General features: G+C 46.3%; 1 pseudogene; it reads left to right on the top strand.

Annotated features, from left to right (window-relative positions):
* Positions 1 to 226: 226 nt before the first annotated feature.
* Positions 227 to 25,510, top strand: LOC144120824 (nose resistant to fluoxetine protein 6-like; annotated as a pseudogene).

Genomic DNA, 25,510 nt, shown 5'->3' with positions numbered 1-25,510 from the left:
CACCATGGGATCTCAGCTCGAAGGCCCTAATTCCAGATCCATCTTCGTTCACATCTCGGCTTGACTGTTTACCTAGCTGGGTGGCCATACCAGGCTCCTGAATGATTGCATGAGGTGTCTGCAAAGATGCCAACTGCTGCATGGCATGGTCAAGATTTCTCTTCGAAGATCAGCACCGCTTGCATTATGTAACAGAAGGCATTCATCCACACTCAGCTGCAGGGTCATGACACCACCGGCGAGTGGTGATAACAGGAGCATCAACATCTACAACAAGGAGGAGGACACAGCACCATTTGGGTTCTACCAGACAGACAGTAAGTGTATGGTCAGCTGCGTGTGGGAATAGCACTCACTGTCATGGTTTTCACATGTAGCTATGCCACAAGCAATCAATGTGCAAAAAAAAACAGCGCGAACAAACGGGGACTAGACGAAGAATACACAGGAACAAGCGCTGTTGACCCCTGTTGACCCGGTTCTTGGCCTCGTTGGTTGCTGTGTGTGTGTGCAAAGCTCGTGTGTCCTCCTGGCATGCAAGGGAAGGTTGGTGTCCACCAGAACTTCAAGTGATTTGCGGGTTCCTGCAACCGTCCAAAGGACATGCTCGCCGCGTATGTAAAATCCTGTCTTCGGAATGGAGGCACCAAGGCCGGTTTTTCAAGGACCGCCTGAGAGTTGCCTGTGAGCACAGCGGAAGTCTACATCACCATCCTCGTATGTACCGTGAATGGTGCAAAACCGTTGACGAGTGCACTGAGTTCTTGTGGAGCAGGGTTCGACCGAATCTCCCGTCAAGGAAAGGGACGTCGCAGAAACCAGGAAAAGTGATTGTACTTGGTGATACGCCACTACCAAAACCGCACAGCGCTTGTTCCTGTGTATTCTTCGTCTAGTCCCCGTTTGTTCGCGCTGTTTTTTTTTGCATTATGTATCACCAACTCGCCCGCTTATCTATCCTGTTGAATCAATGTGCATTTTCTCTTTTTCAAGTATGACAGCATACTGCTAAGAAGCTGGTGAAGTGTTCTTCATTTTGGTGCTGTTCTATAAACACGACCATATTTTTGGCCTTCAATTTATTAGTGGTATTCATGACAACAGAGAATAGTTTCAAGGCGAAAGCCTTTATAGGCTCATGACTTGCCAGCGGGGATGTTTGCATAAATGTGTGACACTATATCTATAATCAAACGTGGTTAAGGTGTCCACCGAGATTTAGAGAGATGTGAGAGTTACTTAGAAGTACGGAAAGCTTGGCAAGTTGGTTGCTACTATCTATGGTAAAACAGCGCGGAAAAACACGAGGACAGAACAAACACGACGACACGAGCGCTGACTTTCAACTGGTGATTTATTAAGCACATGTGTACATATACTATTCCCGCGAAACACTAATCAGAACAAAAAAATATTGAAGAAGCAATGCGTCATCACTGAACAACTTAAATCTACATTTCTACAAATGCATGCTCCAAAAGGTGATTTCGCGGTTAGCCAGTGATAATGGGGGCTTGCTAATGCATGCTGCACTCCCCTTGTCAATGTGATATGCCTCTACTAGTTCCTTTACTATCTGATTCTTATGTTTGAAGATGACGAATGTCTGACGAAGCAATGGGGCGCATGTGTGCCTAGGTTGCCTTCTGTGCAGCGAAAAATTCGAACCAGCTGCCCTGTCCAAAGAATTGGGATTCACCCTCAGGCGTTCGTTGAGATATCGCCCAGTCTGGCCAACATACCATCCACCGCATGAAAGGAGGATCTTGTATACAACACCTTCGACGCACTCTACCCTCCTCTCTACGTGTGCTGTGGTACAACCACCACCAATCCTCCTTCCTACTAGGGACTCTCGCTTCCGCTGCACAGCTCAGAAAATGTTACTTAATTTTCTGCGAGACGAAAACATAACATGAATTTGAAATTTTGGCCCCACTTTCTTCAGACGGTGTGATAATGCGTGTTTGTTCCATCCTCGTGTTTTTCCGCTCTGTTTTACCATGGATGAGAGCTACTGTGTCCTACCCTCAAGAACCTGTCCCCAAAACACATGCTTTCACATTCCTCCACGCAAACAGGCTAGTGTCCTCAGAGTTAAATAGTAATTAGTTAATTAGCAATAATAGTGCTTTATACCTGCGCTTCAGCCTACTGCGCATGCGTGTGACGTCACTGAGTGGCGCCACCATCGTTAGAGAGGAGCGCTGCCCTGGCAATCTTGCCAGCCGCCTCCAGAATGGCGACCTGGAAAGATGCCGCCTAAACCCTCTCCTGTGTCTCCAGTAACCAAGCGTGCACGTGCTAATGCGAAGGTGTTGTGAAGCGAATAATTGTGCAGTCTTTAATCAACATCAGCGACACAAGCAGCAATACTGCGCTAAAGGCTTTCGCCTCACCGCAGTTTAGGTCAACAAAGTGCCCCCTCAAATTTTTCCCGGGGTGTGTATTGTTACAAAGTCAGGAAGTTTCCCAAGTGCTTTCCGCCTACCATCGGCCAACTTACTGAGTGTGTGCTTCAACACATGCTTTGGTGATTTTTAAGATATGCCATTCCTTGTATTGCCTCCTTACGTGTTCTGTTTGTAAACAACGCACATTTTATTTGGTGCTTCAGTGAAAGACAGGAAGGCACCAAAATATTTTCCTTCTAGCATCATAGTGTTGACTGGACATGCTTTCATCAGTGCTTTTTTGTTTGCTTTGGCGTTTGTGGAGAGCCAGCAGTTCACAACATGCTCAACATACAGCATGGTTGCTGCGTCTGCAGTCATTTACAGCATCTCTCCAGGGTGCAACACATCTTGTGTGGCACTGTTTGTATGGTAAGATTGCAACATGCTTTGCTTCATGGCATTTGGTTGCCTCTGTGTGCTTGCTTTCGACTGGCTCTTTCCCATGCTGCATGTGATTAAACAGCAATTAACTGTTTTTTCTTGACGGAAAAGTAAACCGATTCTTTCATGGTCATTATCTTCGAGATAAAAATGGAAGGCTTGGGCAGAGATTTGTCAGGCTAGCTATTGCCATCTTCGAACTGAAATTTGTACCCCTGACGAAAAGCTACAAATTCTACATTAATTCAGTTGAAGGTAACTGTAAGTGTAAATTATGCAGCTGGACGAAATTTTGACAGTAAAGCTCCAAATGGCATTTTGCAGCTGAAAGGGTATGATCCAGTTCAGTAATCCAGCTGGAAATTGACAGTAATAGTAGTAGTATTAAACTTTGTTATTCATCTTTCTGGGTTACTCAGGGGGTCTTCCCATGTCCAGGATCTTTTTCTTTTTCCGAGATAATTTTGTGCACTGGGCTATCAACCTCCCAGTCAAACTGTGTTCGATCCCATTTTCATTGACTCAGCCGTTTGCAATTTGCTTCATGTAAATTGGGGATGTTCGGTGGCTTTAAGAAAAATCCCAGACAACCTGTTTACCCTCTACACCCTTATTGTGGCTGGACCGATAGTGTACGTGCTTCCACTTTTTTGTTTAGCGAAGGTAACTGCTGGGTACTCCTCTTTGCAAATTAGGCAACAATAATGTGCGTGCCCACTGTTGATTGTTTATGAAAGGAGGGTCTGTCCAAAAAATCTTATCGTTTTAACACGAGGCGTATTGTTCAATATGTAATGTTGCACTAGGTAATGAGTCTGAATTAGGCTGCATAAAGAATTCTTGGATTCATTAAGGATAGTGATGAAAATAAATTATTTTGGCAATACAGGCTTACACTCACTGTACATGCAAAACACACCTTACTCGGACAAGTTGCAACACCTAAAAGACATAGCAACTTGTCTCGCTGCCCAATACAGTAGGAGGACACTTAAGCTCAGCATTTGAGGCTTTATGCGACAGTTTTAATGGCTCCTTGCAGTGGTTTCTCTTCACACACACAGTCGCTGTTTTCCATTCATGCTCGCACATGTATCACAATTATCTTAACACAGGTTCGACATTCTTATTTTTGAACTCTTGCACACTGCAGTTCGCCTACATGATATTACTATAACTGGTTTCTCACTGACTGGCACATCTCTAGTTAACTGCAGTAATTACATTACTAAGCTTCAAATGAAGCCAACAGCACGCACACATCCCGCCCCCCCCTTTTGTACCTCAGTACTGTCAATGTGCCTGCGTGATCTAGTCGGTTGTGTGTGCCTGGCTGGTGACCCGAGGGTCTTTGAAGCCAGACTGAAATTTAATCAAATTTTTTGTATGTAAAATCTATTTCTTTATTAAGGCGAAGTAGTTTGAGACATGTGCTGAAATTTGATTTAAATTACAAATGCTGTTTTCACTTACTTTTATTCCAGACATGCATGCGTGGTGCAGTTTTTTGACACAATGCCGGTTGAATAACGCTGGGCTTTCTGCTGAATGGCAGCTTTAATGATGTCCTCTTATAAACCTCTCCTTGACAGTGGTGTGTGCAGGCTTTCCATACCTTTCTTTTCTGGTGGTACATATTGCCCAATAACATCTTAGCACTAATTACGATGCCATCACATTCCACGCAGCAGTAAAGATAATACCTGGTAGTAATCACAAAGAAAAAAATTTTTTTCTGACAGTTCAAAGCAAGATAGCAGCCTATTTCCACCTGTCCTGGATTGCTTTCATACTTCTCCTTGAACTTGAAGAGAAAATAGCTAGCAAAGCTGTACAAGAAGGTAATTTTTCAGGAAGCCTAAATGTTATGCACGAGCAGACTCCAATTTCCTCATTTTGCAACCTGTTGTAGCATTATATTCGTGATGAATACTTTCTGTTCATGACTTACTTACCATGTTTCAAACTGACTTAATCGTGCTGAAAAACACACCCATGTTCACACACCACTGTGCATCTTAAGTGTTCCATTTTTTTTCTTTCACATAGTCAAGGACTGTAATAGCCTTCTTGCCAAATGCAGTTCACCACGGTAATCTTGCGCACTTCAAGTGTTTCTTTGATCAAATAATCTATGAGCTGTACACGAGCTTTGTTCTTATTACAAGCAGGCCCTTTCTTATTGGAATGTGGTAATGTATTGTTACAGAGCAACTTTGGGGTAATGAATTGTTACAGAGCAACTTCGACTTGTCCTCAGTGTCCTTCCAGACTTTTGCCAACATTTCAACGCCTACTGATGGTATGGTGGCCTTCACTGAACTGTAGACGTCATGTTTTTAGTGTGCATACAGAGTTTCGGTTGTTTATGTTAATGTACATTAAAGGAAACTACTTTGAAAGTGAATGCAATTCATTGGAGCATTACTCTCCTGCAGTGCACATTAGTGCCATCACAGGGTCTTCGTTGCATCAGTGTATGGTGTAAATGTTGCCTAACCGCATTGTGATACACCACTTGAAAAGAACCAACAATGGCCCTAATATGTATGTGATGAGAAGTGTATACAGGGAAGGTTATACACTTGCACATCAGGCAACAAACATTGATGAAGCCTGTTGTACATTCCTCACGGAGTGCACTGGGCTTGCCAAAATCATTACACATCCAGTGTTATCATGCAGCATTAATGAACCTTTTGCCAGAATACCACTGCATGCGTGGGATGCTGCCTCCCTGAAAGATTGTTCTGAGGGCCACGTTAGCCTTGTATTTCTTGTGTCCTTTGTGTGTTATCTTGTTGCTGCCATGCTTGTGCTTTTCTTGTCGTGTTACTGTTCTTCCCTTTTAATTGTGAAGCCTGCAACTTGACAGTTGTTTTTATTCTCCTTTGGTTCCTTCGCCTCACCCTGAGACATGTTCATGCTTAATGTGCCACATGCACTAGATAATGCCTGTGTATGTGCACATTAAGATAACTTGCACGAAGCGAATAAACCAAGTGTCTTGCACACTGCATGAAGCTGTTTGTAATGTGGCATCACCCTCCAGCTCTGTATTCGTCCCGTTCCGCAAGATTGAGTAGCATATGTGAAGACTTTTTTCCAGGTTTTATGTTCACCTTTCCAGACGTTAAACCTTTCTCTCTTACTAGGAATGTTGCTGCATTAAAAGGAGCTGTCTGTTGCTGCCGCAGCTGCGTAACGGTTGCCTTATGGCAAATGAATCACTGGGCTCTGCGTGGCAAATTTTGTTTAACCTTCTACATTGTGGTGTTAACTTTCATCGGATGATCATTCATCATCATCAACATCAGCCTGACTACGCCCATTGCAGGGCAAGGCCTCTCCCATGTGCTCCCCGCAGGGTGGCGTCTGCAGCTTGCAGGCGTTGGTAAATGGCGACACCACGGGTTCCCGATCATCCGCAGGCACATCCTCGCAAGGGGATGATGGTGAACAGTGCATCACCACGGACCCGCGCACCCGCGCCTAGCCGTGCGTGGCATCGCCGTGTCCGAGGAAAAGGGGATCCTGGTAGTTGAGCCGATGCCGAGCGTTAGGACCCTTAAGGCCCCTTGGCGGAGGCAACACACCACATTGGCCCCAGCTTCCTGTAGACGGCACCTCCGGCCTGACCCGATCGCGGGGAATCGGCAGTCGCCTTTTCCTATCCTCCCCTCTATCTTTCACTTTCCTGTCTCTGTCTCACAACTTTCTTATATCCTACTCACTTCTTGGTTTTTCTTTTTTTCCCTGGCACCGAGGGTTAATCTTGTGTGACCAACTACCCTGAGTTGTGTCATATTTGGTTCTAGTTGAGATGTACAGCTGGCGGGGGCAGGACTTACTTTCAAGTTCCTGTCCCGTCCCCTTGTTGGACTGCGTGGTGGGTGGCTGGCACCGTGACCAAAAAACTAATTTTTTTTTATGGCTCCCCCCTTATCCAAACCAGATCGCTCTCTAAAAAGAGGGCGGAACAAAGCAGCTGATTTTTTCTCAAAAAAGAGACAAACATTTTCAAAGTTCCACGTAATCCACGGTGAAAGTGACGGAATACAGGCAAGAATAACATCCCCATTCCTTGAGTCAAAATGCTTAACCGATACCTTGGGCCCTGGCTACAAGGTCTCAAAAATGGCCAGCGGCGACTTACTTCTTGAGCTGCGCGACAGCATCTAGTGTTTCAATCTCTCACACATTGTGTCTACAGGGTACATCTCTGTCTCTTTAACCCTCCGCCGATCTCTAAACACAGCCCGAGGTGTAATCTCTGAATCTGACTTATCCATCTCACAGAAGCCAAAATGCTTGAAGGGCTCACTGACCAGAATGTAATCAACATTCACCGAATCAAGATCCGCAGTGATAACAAAGAAATAGATACCAAACACATGGTCCTCACATTTAACACCAGTACCTTGAGCGAAACGATCGAAGTTGGATACTTGAAAGTCAACGTCAGACATTATATACCCTATCCCCGCCGATCTTTCAACTGTCAAAACTTTGGCCACGGCTCACAAAGTTGCCGCGGCCGCAAAACCTGTGCGAAATGCCCTTGACGTAGCACTTGACGAATGTGACGTAGCACTGCGCAGCGCAAACTGCGAAGGAGACCATGCGCTGTACTCCAGGGCGTGTCCGTCCTGGAAAAAAGAAAAGAAATAATTACCATAAAGACAAAAGAAAACATGTCATTCAAAGAAGCAAGGAGGCGTTTTGCTTTTACCAACACATTCTCTATCACAGCAAAACCCAACTTCGCTGATGTGATGCGTGGGGGCGTAGCACCACACAGCACTACGGCACCTGCCGAGGCCGCTTACACAGAGCCTATGGCAGGGCCATCCACGCCCCAGGCAGGGACAGCGAAGGCTGCTCTGCCACTCTCAAACTAGGGAGCGCCGGTACATTGGTTGGCATTCCGCTGGACCTCCCCCCGTCGGGAGAGGCCTGAAACTAACACAACCACGGCCCTTCCGCGGTCCTCCAGCACCTCGGTTGAGATTATGGATACAACACCCACTTCGCCTCCATTACAGAGGTGGAACAGCCCTCTTGAGCGGAAAAAAGACAGGCCCCTCATAACGGGCCCACCACATAGGTAAATCCCCCTTCATTTCCTCTCAAAAACATAAACATGGTTTTTTTTAATTCAGTGGAATTGCAGAGGTCTTACGCGGAATTAGTGACTTAACACATGTTTTAGGGTGAACGTTACCCATAGTTTTGTCTTCAGGAGACGAATCTTGGTCCACAGCATGTGCCTATCCTAAAACATTATAAAACTTTTAGACGCGATTGAGAGCAGGAAAATCGACTCTCGGGAGGCGTCGCGATTGTTGTTCAACGCGGCGTCCCTGCTCAAGAAATCAAGCTCAAACCAAAACTTAAGGCGGTAGCAGTCAGCATCGTCAGCTACAAAACACTAACAATCTGTTCCGTGTACATTCCTCCACACTTTACATTAAGAGTCCATGACCTACAAGAACTGATAGATGAACTTCTAGAGCCATATCCGGTAGTTGGGGATTTTAACGCTCACTCCCCTTTTTGGAGAAGGGAGCGCTGCGACTCTAGGGGGCGAACAATCGAAGATTTTATTCTTACAAACAATATATGTATTTTAAACACGGAAAAGGCCACATACTGCTCTCCAACCCCGGGTAATATGAGATGTTTAGATTTGTCTTTTAGTTCTCCATCTGTTTTTAGCGATTTTAAATGGGACGTTATCGACAACCCATATGGCAGCGATCACCTTCCTGCAGTAATCAGTTTTACATCTGCGCCAGAAATCATCCCAACTAAACCGCGACGTTGGAAGATGCATTTAGCAGACTGGGAAATTGTTAGAGCACAAGCCAATTTAGAAGATATAGTTTTAGAAAACCTCAGCATCGACGAGATAAACGAAATGTTCACGAATTGTACAATTAATGCCGCACACCTAGCTATTCCTCAGTCTTCAGGAGTGATGCGGCAAAAACACAGTGTGGTGGCCAAGGGAATGCAAGGAAGCAAAAAAACAACAAAATAGAGCTTGGGGCAAATTTCGCAGGTACCGTACACGTGAGAACCTCGTACGTTTTAAAAAGGCAAGAACAAAAGCTCGGTACGTCCGTCGCAGTGCTGAGCAAGCTTCATGGCAGAGTTACATTTCATCTATAAGCTGTCAAATAACATCAAAGAAAATGTGGGAACAGGTTCGGAAATTATATGGCAACTTCTCACCGTTCACGATTCCTCTTTTGACAAAACCTAGCATACAAACAAGCATAGGGAACAGGCAGACATTCTGGGGGAACACTTCGCTCCAGTTTCTATTCCATCTCACTATACGCAGCCCTTCCTGAAATACAAAAGTATTGCCTAAAAACAAAGACTTCCAACAAGTGGAGGTGCAAACCAACAATACAACAATTTAATCACTCTCCAAAAAATCAATGCTGTACTGTCTGCCGACAAAAAAACTGCTCCTGGACCCGATCAGATACACTATCAAATGCTTGCCCATCTTTCCCAGCCTGCCATAGAGGCACTCTTGAATTTCTTTAACAAAATATTCACAGAAGGAAAAATACCTAAAGAGTGAAAGAAAGCCATTATAGTACCATTCCTGAAACCTGACAAACCACCAACTTCCCCAAGTAGCTATAGGCCGACAGCCCTCACAAGCTGTCTCGCGAAATCTTTCGAAAGTGTCCTTAATATAAGATTAACATTTGTCCTTGAATCCCGCGAACTTCTTGATGTCCATCAATGCGGTTATAAAAAGGGATGCTCAAAAACAGACCATTTAGTTCACCTCGAAAACAGAATAAGAGAAGCTTTTATACACAAACAGCACTGTCTTGCCGTTTTTTTCGATATAGAGAAAGCGTATGATACAACCTGGAGGTATGGGATCCTCCGCGACCTGGGCAACCTAGGTATCCGCGGTAGGATGTTAAACTGCCTCACTGACTTCCTTTTGGACCGTTCATTTCAAGTACGCCTGGGATCAACCCTGTCCAGGAGCTTCGTTCAAGAGAACTGGGTTCCTCAGGGGTGTATATTAAGCACGACATTGTTTATTATAAAAATGAATTCGATAAGTAAAACAATCCCAAAGTCCATCCTGTATTCAGTGTACGTAGACGATCTTCAAATAGCCTGCACATCCTCAAACGTAGCAACATGCAAGAAACAAACACAGTTGACAATGCTTAAACTAGTGACATGGGCAGATCAGAAAGATTTCCAGTTCTCCACACAGAAAGCAGAAGCCATCCTTTTCTCGCTGAAACGAGGCATACAAGCCCACCCATTTATACATATGAACGGAACACAGATACCCGTCAAAAATGGGCATAAATTTCTAGGGATAACTTTTGACAAAAAACTCAACTTCCTGCCTCGTATAAACGCACTGAAAAAGAAAGCCTCCGGATCCCTAAATATACTCAAAGTACTGTCACGTAAACGTTGGGGTGCTGACAGGACATGTCTTTTACAAATTTATCGCTGAGTGGTACGCTCCACCTTGAACTATGGATGTATTTTACCTTCCTACCTGAAACGACTAGATCCAATACATAATTTAGGTTTGCGTCTTTCCTCTAGTGCTTACAGAACGTCACCCATAAATAGCCTATATGTAGAAATCAACGAACCGTCGCTTACAGATAGAAGAACCATGCTCACATGCTATTACATTTAAAAAATTCGTTCACTGCCCAAACACCTATGTTACCCAATAGTCACAAAGTGCCCATCTAGAACATTGTTTAACAACAAACCGCTCACTATCAGGCCACTGCTCCTGCGTTTTGAAGAGATGTGCCAAAGCCTCGGCGTACTAGATGCATTACCTGACATTGCTCGGAGACGAGATCCACTGCCTATATTGTGCAATTTTCCTGCAATCTGTGATCTCACTCGTACGCAGTTTCATAAAAAACAAACTCCACAACAACATATAGTACAAGAATTCCTTTCACTCGAAGAAAAATACAGCAATTTTACGCAGTTTTATACAGATGGTTCAAAAACAGACGCTTACGTAGGGAGTGCAGTGGTCCGAGGGAAGTCGGAGAAAACAGTACGACTTCCACGGTGCTCATCCATCTTCACTGCAGAATGTTACGCAGTCTGTGCGGCCGTAGAAAAAATACAAAACGAGAACCTTACCAACAGTATTATTTACACAGACTCCCTCAGTATACTTACAGCTTTGAACTTTAGAAATGCAGTCACTCCGATTCTTGGTGACATCATACACAAGATAGTAACAGCCACAACTCGAGGGCAAAACACAAAATTCTGCTGGGTTCCCAGTAATGCCGGAATAAGAGGCAACGAGAGGGCAGATTTCTTCACTGCTAAAGCTCGTGGGAAGAAAATAAAAAAGTAAATACACCTTTTAATGATTTCATAAACTTAGTACAGCGTAAATTAAAAGACAAATGGCAGTCGGAATGGAACGGCGAAGTGAGTAATAAACTAGACTTGGTAAAGCCAGTTTAGGTGAATTTATATATTGCGTGCACCAGGAACGTTTTAAGGAAGTGATTTTATGCCGTCTCCGGATAGTTCACACGCACCTTACACACAACTTCCTGCTAACAAAACAAGAAAAACCTATTTGCGAATGCGGAGATGATCTTACGATTAATCACATTTTATTTTCATGTCTGCAACTGGAAACACTAAGAAAAAAGTATTTTACTCAATATTATAATGAATGCAATCTTTTTCATCCAGCACTGATCTCAAGTTATAATGCTATTCTTAACATACATTCCATTTTTAGCTTTCTAAAAGAAGCAGGGCTACTTGAAAAACTATAAACCTTTAACCACTGGTTTGCTTTAGTACAGGATACACATCAGCCACTTTCTCATTCCTGCGAAGAAGGCTGAGGCTTTTTATTTCATTGGTTGGGAACCTCAGGATCCTTGCTCAGCCAAGGATAGCTGCTGAGGCTACCAGACCTTCTTTGCGGCTTTTACCATTAGCTATTTCCAGATTTCTTCTTCGCTGTTATTACAAGGCAGTTCAATATTTTTAGGCCATCGACACCATCGACGATTTTTCATATTCCTAAACACTCTACAGACAACCTTGAGCTTGGCGCAAGATGGCTTTAGCTGCCTATGTGCCATAAAACCGAACACAACACAACACTCTCCCATGTGCCTCCAATTAAAATCCTTTGCCAGCCGCACGCGTAGCGCCCGCCTTTCCTTGGCCGATATACTATCATCGGGCGCGCGGGCCGACGCGCGGTGATTCTGCATAAAACTGAGCAGAGCTTCCAGTGGAACTGCGCCGCAGCGCGGTGCCGCTGTCGCATTCACTGCTTCCCTCTGCACAGTCCATTTTAATTCTGGCGCGATTGCGTGCTTCGTAGAGCTCTTCCACCTATGTTCCTAGCCGTGAATGGACCAAGGCACAAAATTTTTAATTCAAGTTGTTTTCTTTACCTCTTTTTTCATGCGACGAAAATAAGTTATGAAGCGGTAAATTTCCACTATATCATTTTGTTTTGCCTTCATTGTATGGGCGCGCGATGAGTTCCCGCTTAACGCCGCATGTGCCAACGAAGCGGCAGTCAGGGACCGCCAAATAATTCTCACTTATAGTGTTTTTCATGCTCTGCCGCCAAGTTTCGTCGCTTCTTGTGGGTATAGCAGCGGGAGAGTCGTGAAGAACATCGCTTCACGCAGTTACCGCTAAACCGCCTTCACTAATCTTGCGACTATTCGCGCCGCGTTAAGAACCAACGCCAGAGCCATATATTCCTTTGCTGGCCAACGCATATGTATGCACTGAAACGCTGAGACCACAACGCATTGCACTGTTTCGCTCAGTGGCTGTAATACGGGACGCGTGCGCACCTACGCGCCGCAAATGCTCGGCTTCAGGCACGCTTTAGGGCATCGGTGTTTTTTGAACTTAGCGCCTAGTAGCTGACGACAGTATGTATCGTTGTGATGCTTTTTCCTTTCTTTTCCAATTTTGTCATCCCATTCTGCGTTACCGTACCTTGGCACCGCCCCTATGTGCGCGTCAAGTGTACGCCCCACTCTGGGCGGTTAGGCGAATATCGAGAATATGGCCCGAGGTTTCATTTAGACGCCTTCTTTTATGAGTACCATCGAGTGCCCGCCCGCCCCTTTCCCCCCCCCCACGCGCGCGCGCGCGCGCACGCACGCACGCACGCACGCACGCACACACGCACACACACACACACACACACACACACACACACACACACACACACACACACACACACACACACACACACACACACACACACACACACACACACACACACACACACACACACACACACACACACACACACACACACACACACACACACACGCGCGCACGCACGCACAACACACACGCACGCACGCACACACGCGCACACACACACACGCGCGCGCGCGCGCGGACACGCACATAGATTTTTGTTTAATGGGGCAAGTAAGGCTTCCGCATTGAAAATGAGGGTCATTACTTTTTGGACAACCTACTTAAAATGACCTCTGGTCAGCTAGGCCGACCGCGAATAGTTGCTTCTCGTCTTGTGTTGAATAATTTTCCAAATATTTCAAACGAGGTTGCAGGCGCACTGAAGAAAGCGAAGCACGGAGCCCGATGTGGTACCGTCAGACTTGGGGAGACCCGTTATCGAGCACCAGCTGCCGCTGAACTTCTCGCGATCCCGGCGTCTCCAACGCCTCCCTGTCCGGCTGCAGGAAGGTGCCTCGCTTGCCTGAACACGTGTGGCTACGATTGGTATGCTGCTGGACTGGCTCGCGTCTTTGCCGACATGACCTCCTCTCCCTGGCCGGCGATTGCCCACGTTGTGGCGCCCCTGAGGAGATGCGGAGCAAATATTTGTCAGTGCCTCAACTTCGTTCCACGACGAATTGCATGCAGGTTCCGACGCCTGGGCCTCCAACAGATACCGCGACGTACATTATATTCCTTCTACCAAGGCCTTCTTGGATTTTCTGGCCTTCTTGGAGGACATAGATTTCAACGGCCACCCCAAGTCGAGCTTTCTTGGACAACACTTTGATTTGTGAGGCAACTGTGGAGTATTATAAGATACTGTTATGAACATATTGGCGGGAATGGTGAAACGTCCTGAGCCGTAGCAAAATCTTGCTTTTAAAGTTTGTCCTGCGCTGGCGCCGAGTAGTGATGGCCATTGAAATCCAATAAGGGACGCCTTTGACAACAAATAGCAGAAAAGTACGAGCGTCCGAAGTAGTGTTCTGTGGGTGTATTGATTGTCATGGAGCAATTTATGATTGAGAAAACGTCGGGGCATAAGTGTTTGTAACCGAGAAGTTAACTTCCTATTGGAAAATTGCGCTTGTCCAGAATTTCTTGGTATATGAGGCTAACAGATTACCGGACGGACTGTTGTCTTTGGCACACAGAGTGTCTGTGGCGGACGAGCCACCTTTCGATGCTCTCCTTCTTTCAACTATATCCACTATCCTTCTTCTATTTTCCCTACTTCGCTGCCGTCGTTTTTGTAAGCGACGAAGTGAATGATGATGATGATGACCCGCCGCGGTGGCTCAGTGGTTAGGGCGCTCGACTACTGAGCCGGAGTTCCCGGGTTCGAACCCGACCGCGACGGCTGCGTTTTTGTGGAGGAAAAACGCTAAGCCGCCCGTGTGCTCTGCGATGTCAGTGCACGTTAAAGATCCCCAGGTGGTCGAAATTATTCCGGAGCCCTCCACTACGGCACCTATTTTTTCCTTTCTTCTTTCACTCCCTGCTTTATCCCTTCTTATACGGCGCGGTTCAAGTGTCCAACGATATATGAGACTGATACTGCGCCATTTCCTTTCCCCCAAAACCAATTACTATTATTATTGTTAAGTGAATGACAAAATGCATGCCGCGGTACAATAGCGGAGGCGGCTCGAATCGGGCACCGTACGAATTGCATCACGTCACCAGAGTAAAATGCTTCTGCACCGAACTTCCAGCACTCATCATGGGCTACGATTACGATTTCGGGCAAAACATCACCAGATTTCCTCGCGCTACATGGTTTTTGAGAAAGACGTTTTCATCATTTCAAAAACCAATTTCACATCATTTTCACAGCAGCTGCGACCTCGCCGTTGGCCGTAACGACCAGACTGCGCTAATTAAAAAGTTAATTGAGAAGTGTGTCTCTGCTGAAGTGGCTGCACATCGCTCTTCAGAAAAACCTCGCCATCCACGTAAATACGTGACGTATTTGAAGAGAACTGCATCCTCGCCTCCACCGTGATAATACGTACCGTGATAATCACCATGATAATACGTACGGAATAGGCGTTAAGAAAAAAAAACAAAAACAGTTGAAATTACTAAGCTCTATTCTTCGTCATAATGGCGCATTTATTGTTCCCATGTCGTGACAGGTGTCGTATACATCTACGCCTCGCTAAGATTTCTGTACCTAAAAACGGAACTCTGAGTTTGGACTAGCGAAAATACACTCGCACACCTTTCTTTTTTTTTTTGAAACTTTACTAGGACCAGTGATCGACTTGCAGAAATGACCAATTAATTCACATCAATTAGAACACTTATTCTAATCCCCTGTTGACTTTAATTTCTACAGTCGATTTTTAATCACTACAGCAGAGTTAATAGGTCACGCAGCAGCGAACAGGGCCAGGTTCCGTCCAGTTAAGTAAGCAGGTGCCTGTCGTGAACAGCTGCTTGTTGACAGTGTATATCATAATGCACCTTTGGCAAAGAGAACCAGAGAAAAGCTAAAAAAAGTGCAGACTATTTGTAGACTTTATCTATAATTCCCAGCGCACGCTGGGAGACTTTTGTTATTAAAATGAATAAAAAGAAACCCTGTCTTGGCATCGTCTTTTCTGACCATAAGTGTTCGGAACGGATCTCTGTCAGCGTGTGAACAACAGTTGACGGAGTGCCACAAGTCACAAGTCAGTCACAAGTCAGTACCACAAGTCAGCTGACCTTACAGTATTCCCATGTTCTAACCGAGGTACAGCTTCTCATACCACGAACTCTTACAACTGGCATTTCCATTTTTCTAAAACGTAATTTTTTGCCACAGGGTATCAATTATGGGTGAACGTGTGACTAAATATGAATCCGTAATTAAATGTATGGAAAAAGGCTAGCTGATTTGATGAAGTCCAGTGGCGAACGATGGTACGGTCCCTACGTCCAGGCAGTGTATGAAGCAGGGTTGCTTGGTGAAAGACCCGCTACATTGAGGTGCCGGATCCTTGTAGGCTTGAGAGCTGGGCACTCCCACAGTAAGTAATGAATATCGGCTTCAATGTTCTCGTGTTTGCATATCGGACACCCGCGTCTCCATTTCTTCCATGCAGTAGTGGGTGATCTCAAGGTTAATATCAAGGCTGCGAGGTCTTATATTGACCGGCCAGTCAAGCTGGACCAACGCCAAACCCTGATTGGGTAAAAAATGAGGAATATGCAAGCCTTCAGACGCCCATTTATTCGTTTATTTATTTATTTATTTATTTATTTATTTATTTATTTATTTATTTATTTATTTATCTACATTGTAATGGGACCGACCGGCAGCAGTTCAAGCAGCGCAGCGAAGATGTAGACGAAGTGCAGCTGGGATTTCGAGTTATGCCTGTGAGTGTGTCCATCGCGTCGCTGTTCGACCAACACACACTAACCGGCGCTTCTAATAAACACCTCTACACTTCGTGGGTGTGTTTCGGTTCCCGTCCCGCTCCTCATCCTGGAACTTCAAAGCGGAACGCTTCTCGTCGGGAAGTCCAAGCGAACCATCGCAGCCCATACTTACCACCATCCCCTGTTCCGGCTTGCAGCGCCAGCGTGACCCTTCACTCTTTAGTGGCACCAACGACCAGGACGTCAACGATTGGCTGGCCTCCTACGAGCGTGTCAGCAGTTGCAATCTGTGGTACGATTCCGTTAAACTGATCAACGTCCTCTTCTACCCCACGGACGTTGGCAACCTATGGTTTCGCAACCATGAAGCCGACCTTCCCACCTGGTCGTCCTTTAAGACGATCTTCGTCGACGTTTTCGGCCGCCTCGCCGTCCGGAAAATTCGCGCCGAGCAACGTCTTTGTACTCTAGCTCAGTTACCGCCAGTGGCATTCACTAGTTATCTTGAAGATATCGTTGACTTGTGCAAGCATGTCAACCCGTCCACGACCGAAACTGACAAAGTCAACCATATCATTAAAGGGATTGCCGATGACGTTTTTCAGATGCTCCTGGCGAAGAACCCCAGCTCCGTCACTATCGTCATCCAAATTGTGCCAATGCTACGACAACTACGAAAGCAACGCGGTTCTACGCGCCAGTCCGGCGCGCGGGTGGAGGGTCTTGCTGGCTTGGCCCATAATGTATCGTCTTCTGAACAGTGCCTGTTCATGCAGCACGTCGAAGACTTCGGCCGCGAAGAAGTCGCTCGCCAGCTTTCTCTGCTACATCACATTCTCGACCTCGCCTGCCCTACTCTCCACCAGGCGGCATCCCTCACGCCCACTATCCGCCGTGCTATTCAGGAGCAGGTCGCTGCAGTTCTGCTGTCCAGCCGCCCACTTCTGCCTGAGGCAGCACCGCTCACCTATGCTGAAGCAGTCACCAGTACACGTCGCTCTCCCACCCTTGCCGCCTACCGTAGCAGCCCAGCCTTTTATGCTCCACCGCCACAAGCCCCGTTTCGTCGGCCCCGGAGGCATTATTTATTTATTTATTTATTTATTTATTTATTTATTTATTTATTTATTTATTTATTTATTTATTTATTTATTTATTTATTTATTTATTTATTTATTGATTGATTTATTTATTTATTTATTGATTTATTTATTTATTTATTTATTTATTTATTTATTTATTTATTTATTTATTTATTTATTTATTTGTTTGTTTGTTTGTTTGTTTATTTATTTATGCAAATGTTTCTTCTTTTGGCAAACACAATCGTGCTTCCTTTTCCTATGTGTGGGTACGTGTATTATTCCATGTGTATGGATTTCCTTTCTCTCCCTCAAACACCGATTGCTTTCAGTTCACTCTTGACCCATTTACTGCGCTGTGATTGAGCGCATTGCTTCTATTACGGCAGTTTCGCAGTCTGCCCACGAGCGATCTACTCTAAAAAGTCTCGACCACTAAACCAAGTGTGGTTGGTACTGCAGGCAGCAGCAGTTAGTGAATATGCGAGTACATTCCTCTCATATCAGTGTGCTTGTCTTGTGGTCAACACCTCGGCAATTACAGCCAAAACGTGCCGGTGCCCACAAGAGCGTTCGGAAGAAGAAAATTACAACAAAGCTTAATTCCTGACCAGTCTACGCGCATAGCCACAAATTGAAGAAATGTGCTCCGCAGTTTCTTGCGAGACATGCATCGATGAATGGTTGTGCCTGTACGTAGCGAGGTAATCCAAGACTTGCGCGCTTTTGGCGTTCCAGAAACTTTTGTGGGCCCATACGTATTCTCTCTTGTCACTTGCGTAAACTTTCGTCGACTCAAAATGTTCAGACCCTGTTTTGTTGTCGTTTCTGTTTCGCTTTTGTGCGAATGCGAGTCGTGTAACCAGTTTTTGTAAGTAACTCGCCTCTTAGTGGTTGTGGGCTCTACGAATGTTGCACTGCCCTTAGGCACAACCTAAGACACTTCTTTTTTACGCACTTTTTGCAGGTGCATATTTGTGCTGTGGACGGCTTTCATCCTCTTCGGAACTGCATACGACATCTATAGGACGGTGGTGGCGGCAGAAGACAAGTTGACGAAATACAACGCCTTCACGGGTAAGAAAGTTTTTCGGTCGCGTGAATTCGCTCGAACGAATGGCGCAACAAAAACTGGACTTTGGAATAAGAACACAACATGCGCGGGTGTTTTTCTTCCAACGTTAACTGTTTTTGGCGCGCCATTCCTTCCTGCGGAACTATGTATACATAATAAGCCGAAGTAACAAGTCTTGTCAAGTTCATTTCTTCGCTCTCCGGTCGCGAGCGCAGTATCTACAAACTCCACGCACGCGCGCACCAATGCACACACACGCACACATAGTGTCTGTGTGCTGCGGCGCTCCTTCTCGCCCGAAAGGTATTGTGTAATTCCGATAGCCAGCGCTGCGTCGGCTGCAGTCGCCTGTGTACTCATAGGCACATTCGTCAACTTGAATTATTGCTTCAATGTACAAAGCACAGTTGTACGTACAGCACAATTATTCTGGCAAAAAAGTAAATAAAACAGAGTAAGGCGGACAATAGAGGCATCCTAGCGTACAAAGGAAACCTTCGGGGCTAGTGTAAAAGGTTGTATCGTATCCGGCCACAAACAACAGCCTGGGACTCTATCAGAGCGTTGAAGCCTCAAGGAAAGTGTTTTCACAATGTTGGGAGACAAGAATAATCGAACAGCTTCCAGCAAACCTCACGACGCGTTCTGTGATTCGGCAACGCGATGATGTCCGATCACTTTGCCTCTGTCGCAGCTGTGAAAATCGCTGGCGCCATTTCGCAGGCTTCGTGCACGAAGCCGTGCAGTCTGTCTCCCTGCGGAGGGCCTTCAAGAAGCTGATGGAGATGCCCAATATGGGAGACTACTCAAACAAGCTCGGATTCAACCACGGCGTGCGGGTCTTCTCGGCCACGTGGGTGGTGCTGGGACACAACCACATGCTTCGAGACCTTCACGCCAGCTGTGAGTATCAAGGACGCGCCAGGGTGCTGGCGCGAAACCTAAGCGGGAGAAAAAGTGGAAGGGGCGCCAGAATGCTGGAAGGCAACCTGCCGCGGTGGCTCGGTGGATGTGGCGTCTGGCTGACGAGTGCAGCCTCGTGGAACCGAAACGCGGTCTCATTTCGACAAAGGCGAAATGCAAAGTACGCTCGAGTGCTGTGCGCTGAACGCGTATGTAAAAGACCCCCAAGCAGTCGAATTTAATTCGGAGTCCTTTATTATAGCGCTTCTCATAACCCGCGTGGAGCTTCGGGACGTCGAAACTCATGTACCACATACAACGATATCACAGCATGAACTTAACACGATAGCTACGATTTAGTTTGGTCGGATGTATGCCAGAATTAATGCAAAATCGAGCGCGGGTAGTCCAGTCAGCAGACCTCAGCAATGACTCAGGATGACATTAAACATTTGTATATTTACGATTTTTCCTTTCCGTTCAGCTAACACGATTCGCCTCATGCGTCGGGTAGAAAAGGACATCTTGCTTACTGTCCATTTGAACTCCTTCATGGCTGTGGAGACATTTCTCGCCATAACGTAAGTATCGCAATGTCGTTGCTTTAGCGGATAACGGTTTAACGGATGAGGGGGCTATAGCAGCGCTTGAACTGGGACTGATGGCGACAGTAGACGGATAACACTTCGACCAGCACTGTAGCAACTCTACCCAAATGGTTCCAGGCTCAGCGTTTGGCTGATGAGAGAGGAATCGCGCACGACTGCGAGAGAAAAGTTTGTTTATATCGTTAATTCCACGCTTGTTGTAAAACAGGCAGTGAAAATGACCGCGCGGAGACATACCCTTCTGCTCCTGCCACTCGAATTTCCCGATTGAAAACTATCACCGGGAAATGAGAATCATTAGAGAGCACAGGAATCGAAAGTTGAAAATGTGATTCTCTACTCAACCACTGAATTTTGGGGAAAAAAAAACTCCGTATCATTATTCTCCTCTTGCAGTTCCATGACATATCCAGTTTATTGGTTAAATTGACCCAAAAGAGCACTAATATAAAAATAAGCTCCTTACTTAAATTATCATACCCAATCTAAATGCTAACCGGACTTCCCACAGTGACCCTCATATGTTTTTCTCTTCTATCCTAAGTCTGTTTTCTTCATGAGCACCGCTTGAATAAACGAGAGAGGATTCATCTGCACCAAAATCAAACTTTTGCAGCGCATTCATTTCCGGCGTCCTGGGGAGGGACGTTTCGCCGGTATTGCTCTACATCATGCCGCTCGTGAGACGCTATATCAGGTGAGCCGGAATGGGAAGGAATGCCGCCGTGTATTGTGCCGATACATAGTTTAGAATAGAATGATTTACACTGCACGGCTTGAACTACGAGCTTCGATTTGTGACGTGTTTTACTGAACGAAAAGAAAGGGTATAGATAAGTAGAGTTTTTGACAGAAGATAAATGCGAAGAAAAGACTGCGTACTTAACCTCTCTTCATATCCTTCCTGTGTGTTTTATCCCATGAGAGGGAATATGTTCACTTCTTTATGTTCACGAAGCTCATTGTACAAGTGACGGCGCATTGTCCAAGTGACGGGGCTGCAAGAAAACTACGACGACTTATTGTTTCTTCCGGCTACACACACAGAGCTATTTACCTCCTTTCTGTTGCAGCGAGCCTCATGCGTATCGAAAGCTTGGGTGAGCACTGCTTACAGAGAAAGGAGCGATAAAAAGGCAACAAACGCACGCGAGTTCACGCCAGAAATCGTCTTTGTTATTTTTTTTTACGAAATGGTGACTGTGAACAGCCGATGGCCGTTGATGTTCCGAACTAATAACGGCACTGCTGTATGTAGTTACACACCCACAGGTAGTTCGTGTTTCAAAGCTGGTTATTGGCGCTGATAACTCTGTCGGTAGACATCGTGGTACTCGTTTCCTGAGAAGTACACTGTTGATCCTGCAAATGCCACTAGCGCAATCAGCACAGAGGACCTATACACAAGCACTCATCACTTGCGCCGCCTTTATCCATATCGCCCAAGGGTCATTCTGTAGCAGTCACACTCTTTCTTAGTTGGTCTGTTTCTCTGTTTCCGTTTGAGGCGTTCCTGAGTTTCGGGATAACCTCTGGATAGCTTGCACCGACATCACAGCAGCTGCCATGTTGGCGGATCCAGACCACGGTGAAAGGCTGCGCGCTCTTCTAATCCTCTTAGTGCCAACTACGCCAACGTGTACTGAGGAAGCATGGTCCACTTTCGCGGCGCCTATGACGTCACGCCCAAGCTGTCTCCATAGCTGCTCGCACCTGTACGCGTGCTCGGGTAGGCTATAACGCATGCATCCACTGCATCTGCACAGACTGATGGTGCCGATGGCTGCGTTGCTGGGATTCGTGTACCTCATACCGGCCATCGTGGACGGACCCCCGCTGCACGACTACTGGCCGCTTTTGATGAAGCCGTGCGACAAGAACTGGTGGAAGACATTCACCATGAGCCAGAAGTACATGGACGACTACAAGGACCTGGTGAGTCTTCGCGTTGAAGCGCGTTCAGCTGCTTGTGCAGAAGTTCGATTTTCCTACTTGAAACGATAATTGGGAGGCTGTGACGTGTGTGGCCATTTAACGGGCACGCTGACAGACCCCGTACTGCGCTTTGTTGTGTTCGGGATATAAGTCTCTTTCTATGGCAGTGTGGGCTGTCGCATTATTATTATTGCCATAAACTTTAGATTCAAAGACCCCACACGAGCAGGCACGTATAAGGATGCACCGATGTAAACTTACATCACTCTGCTGTCTAATGCGCCTGAAGCCGTTACCTATAGAGCAAGAATAAAAGTGTACGTTGTTCGTTCGTTGACGAACGATTACATTTTTTTTCTCCCATTAAACAATGCAAAAACTTAACTTCAGCCCGCCGCGGTAGCTCAGTGGTAATGGTGCTCGGCTGCTGACCTGAAAGCGTCCGGTTCGATCCCGGCCGCGGCGGTCCACTTTCGATGGATGCGAAATTCTTGAGACCTGGTTACTGTGCGATGTCAGCGCACGTTAAGGAACCCCAGGTGGTCGAAATTTCCCGAGTACTTCACTACGAAGTCTCTCAAAGCCTGAGCCACTTTGGGACGTTAAACCCTCATAAACCATAAACCGTAAATCTTAACTGCAACGTGTAACTGAAACATTTGTATTTTGTGTATCTCGCTTGTCAGAAGGTATTTTATGAGCTGCTCATGGTTTATTCTCTGGATTGCAGTGTATGCCACACTACTGGTACATCTCCATGGAATACCAGATTGCAGTTCACAGCACTATAGTCATGGTTGCCATCTTCCCCAGGTGAACATTATTTCTCGTGTTGTCACTGCTATGGGAGACTTTGCTTGCTTGAGATAAACTGCTATTTACATCGAGTGACTCATTTTCCATCTTTGCCAAAGAGACTTAGTGTAAGCATTAGAGCTGACGTGTTGCTATTTTGATCTATTTCAAATAGTAACCTATCTTCTTTTGAATCAATGTGAGGTGTATTCCGAAGCTTATAATCTGTTTGAAATTGAAGTGTGCTGTCATGTTTAGTCGTAACAGGCAATGGATAATCGTCTACATAAGCGTAAAGCAAACGGAGCCGCTGATTCATACGCAAGAATGTCATTATTGTGTAGTATCAGCGTGAAAGCCTTTTTGTCGCTCAGTTCCTTCAATATGCCCTAAATATTGGCATTACCTACGGTCTACGCTGCCAACCGGCGTAAAAGAAAAACCATAAAGCCTGGCGCATCAACTACATTCAGTTAAGCTCTTCTCTTTTTGATCCCTTGGCGTTTTCCTCTGAGTTTGTCTGCGCACGTTCAGTTATGAGTGAAAGAGAAATGTGAAGAAACGTTTCTTTCATGTGCATTTTTCAGGTGGCCTAAGGTAGCTTTGTGGCTTACGGGAGCTTCCGTAGCTGCCGCTTGCCTGACGGCGGGCATCCAAGTCTACGTCAAAAACTACACACAATTCAACATTGTCTTTACTGCAGACGTCCAGTAAGTCATTCTGGCAGTACACGTGCAGGCTTGTTTTGCGAACACGACGTAAGTCTTTGAAAAAGTGGGCGTTTATAAGATTCTTAGTAGTTGCGACAAAAGGTGCGGAGCGAGAATGAGCATGATACTGGTGGGGCTATGGTAACGACGACGCAGAGGAGGAGCAATGCAAGCTCCTTGAGTACAGTGTATGCATGGCAAATGATATGCGTACAGCTTCATATGCGCCTGCCTGTAAGCATGAACAGAAAGCTTCGTCGTCAGATTGGGGCTTGTACAAAGGAGCAGGCGTGAAATGCTGTTGAAACCGTCATGGCCCTGAAGGGCGTGCACGGGGTGTAGCATGGAAACGTCAGGTGCTCACAAAAGGTATAAACTCTGCACGATCGGCATAGCTAGAACGGAAACGTCTACAACGTGAAACAAATTCTGAACTTGCCCCCGACTGCAATGAGTATACCTGATCGCATTGGTTGCATTCGTGTGTCGATCATGCCCTTAAAAGAAGAAAAGCACGAGATGTGGGTTGAGGGGCTTCTTTTTCTTCCTAATTTCACATTCTGGAGTAGCGGGAGCTTCACAGAGTCTCGCTCCCTTGGTTTCCGTCTTTCAGTGTACCTGCGTACCTATCATTAGCGGCCTTTAACGTTTGCTAGATCATCTCTATAGAGGATGAGGGCATGCCATTATACCTTCTACCTCTGTGAACTGCGCAGGAGTATCATCAACATCTACATCAAGGCGTACACGCATGCGGCTTCCCTGTTCGTCGGCATGACCTTCGGTTGCCTTGCCGTGCGGCAAAACCAGCTGTCAAGGCTCATCCAGGGCGCCGCATGGGCTCTGGCCGCCACCGCATCCCTGGCCGCGCTGCTGGGAGTGCGCACCTGGTTCGATGGCTGGCAGCCGGAGAGGCTGGAGTCGGCCTTCTACGCGGTCCTCCACCGCGCCTCCTGGAGCTTGGGCGCCTCCTGGGTCATGTACGCGTGTGCGACGGGCCACGGCGGCTTCGTCAACAACCTCCTCGCCTAGCCCATATGTAACCCCTGTGAAGGCTCTCCTTCTCCGTCTACCTCGTGCACGTCACCCTGATGGGCTGCAACGCCATCCTCAGCCGAGAGAACATCAGTCAGCAGCCATTCCTGCAGGTACGTGAATGAAACGCGTCTGACTCGCATACGTCGCTTGAATCCCGAAACAAGCACAGGCATATCGTCCAACGCCACAAAGATCGGCTAACTTTCACAGACCAAACTGCAATGAAAGGATTCTTTACTAACTTGATTACACGTTAGGGATCTTTAATCAGTGCTGCCTTTGTGTTTGATAAGTGGCCTCTTGATCCGGCGTTCAAATGTGGGACAGCCCGTTGTTAGTCGCTGGCGCGGCAGCGGAAACGCAGAGTAACTGCAGCTCGGTGTCCAAACACGCTGCTAACCTCAGCCATTTTTGATGCTTGCAGGCTCAAGCATACCTGTCCCAGGCCATCATGTCTTATGTAGTGGGTTCCATCGTGTACATCTTCATCGAGTGTCCCGTGGCCTGTCTGGACAATGCATTATTAACCAAAATCATACCCAAGAAATCGATCATGAGTGACAACTCCAAAATTAAGGACGAAAATCAGGAACTGAAAGCCATCCAAGTCTCCAGCGGAGACGCCGCCGGCAAAACATGGGACATGGCGCTGCCCATGCATGAGTGCATGAACGGCTTCCCTGACGTCACGAAAAACGCTATCAACGGACGTAACCTCAACGGCTACGTCAACAGCGCATGTGAAAGTGAATTTAGCGAAAAGGACACTGCACCCGGTGCCACCGTGATCACAGTGAATTTTTGAGGGCATGTTGTCTGTCTAGGTGCTCAAATGTGTAAATAGTTCGTTTTGCCTTCATTT

Source organism: Amblyomma americanum, chromosome 1, assembly GCF_052857255.1.
Source record: "Amblyomma americanum isolate KBUSLIRL-KWMA chromosome 1, ASM5285725v1, whole genome shotgun sequence".
Lineage (NCBI taxonomy): Eukaryota > Metazoa > Arthropoda > Arachnida > Ixodida > Ixodidae > Amblyomma > Amblyomma americanum.
Note: the sequence above shows the minus strand (reverse complement) of the source record. Positions and strands in the feature narration are given on the sequence as shown.